This window comes from Cyprinodon variegatus, unplaced genomic scaffold, assembly GCF_000732505.1.
Source record: "Cyprinodon variegatus isolate N-32 unplaced genomic scaffold, C_variegatus-1.0 Scaffold907, whole genome shotgun sequence".
Lineage (NCBI taxonomy): Eukaryota > Metazoa > Chordata > Actinopteri > Cyprinodontiformes > Cyprinodontidae > Cyprinodon > Cyprinodon variegatus.
Genome location: NW_015151360.1, coordinates 152,207 through 153,948, shown reverse-complemented (window position 1 = coordinate 153,948; position 1,742 = coordinate 152,207). Strand labels below are relative to the sequence as shown.

At 40.4% G+C, this 1,742-nt stretch overlaps 1 protein-coding gene across 1 annotated transcript in view; it reads right to left on the bottom strand.

Moving 5' to 3' along the window:
• frem1 (FRAS1 related extracellular matrix 1) overlaps window positions 1–1,742 on the bottom strand; it is a 71,159-nt gene that overhangs the window by 16,754 nt on the left and 52,663 nt on the right. The gene's annotated exons all lie outside the window — the stretch shown is intronic.

The following is a 1,742-nucleotide window of genomic DNA, read 5'->3' as shown; positions in this document are numbered from 1 at the left end:
GGACTACGTCAGACTAGGGATTTACCATTAGGCAATACTAGTCAATTGCCTAGGGCCCTAAGTTTCTAAGGTTCCCATCAAATTCTGTAAAACTCTTTTTACATGTATGGTTAATACAACTATTCAATCATTTTGCTAAAATGTCATAAAAAAGCTTATAATATTTTTTTCTTTTTATATATTAGGGCAAGTGGGCGTTTCTTGTTCCAAGTATTTCACTAAGTGTCCTAGGGTAAGGGTTAAGATGCATATTTGCTTCCACCACACCTAACCAATATGAGCTTGACTGCTGCTAAGGAGGTTATTTAGCTCTTTGATTCAGGTGTTTGGGGCAAGCGACACCTCTTAATGCTAACAAACACTTTGTCATTGTTTTGGTTCTGTTAAAGTTTTATCTTTGAGTTTTCATTGTTTTTATTTCCATTTTGTATTATTCTAGTTATTTTTGATTGTATCTGAGTTCTTAGATATTTCTTGTTAGCCCTCTCTTGCCCTCTTGTGTCAGTCTCCGTCTCCTAGCTCCCTTCTAGACTATTCTGTTCACACCTGCTTCCAATCTGCTAATTAGCCTGGTCTTTGTTTCTCTCTCCCATATATGCACCTCTTGCCCAATCACTGTGGCTGGTTTGTTGTCATTCTTTGTCCCCTTGTTGTGAATATTTCCTGGTTTTCAGTATTTTTGAATTTTTGTTTCCGTTACCCTTTTTTTGTTATTAGATCTGCAAGAAACAACCTTCAGCTTCAGTCTCTGCATTTGGGTCATCCTTCAAGCCTCCACCCTACTGTGATGTAATCTGCAGGTTTTCAGTTAAAATCCACTGGTTGAAAAACATTATGCAGGGTTATCTTTTTGTATTGTCTGAATTCACACTAAATGTAATTTTACCAAAAAGCTGGTGATCAGTAGCATTATGAGGTAAATAAGTGGTTGTTTCAAAGACTAAAAAAGAGACTAGATAGAAAACTATATATCGTGGTTTTATTCTGCTTTGCAGTCCAAGGCGGAAACCTTTGGAATACCTTTTTGCATACATCACACATTTGCTCAGGGCTCACCAGCTGGCGAACTATGGTTCAGGTCCGGACTCCAAGATGCCTTTACCTGGACTTCTGAACATTTTATGTGGTAAAATGATTCTTGGTGGGTTCACTCAAATGAGAATTTTTATCAGGCACAGCTTTGACAGCCCAGCTGTGGCTCTCTAGAGGCTCTCCACAACCAGTTCCAATCATGTTAAACCTACTGTTTGTTCGCACTGGAAGTGGGTGAGACAGAAGCTAGCCATTTACACTACCCTTTTGAAACCATTTCGAGAACCGTCCGAGCACGGTAACCCAGATAACTATTGAGTGCAAAGCGAACGCAACTGAACTGGACCATGCCAGACACAATGCAACCTGGCTTAATCTAGAACTAGTTCAACAGTAGGGTTCGGCACCATTCATCTGTGGCTCGGTTCTCTGATAACGAACGCATCAGCAGACCGCATCATCTCCTATTTACAGCCAGGTGGCTCATTCTGTGGGTTTTCAGGTTTTGCAATTCAAATGTCTCTTCACCTGTTCACAACACGAACTTCTGCTCAGCTTATTAACAATAAATGTCATCAAAAGAGCATGGTGTGAACCAGTGGTGGCCGGCCCATAGGGGGCGCTGGGGCACCGCCCTCCCTGATAAGAAGAGAGAAACGTAATATATATTTTTACAAATTAACTCATAAATGTCAGTTTTACTCTCTAGA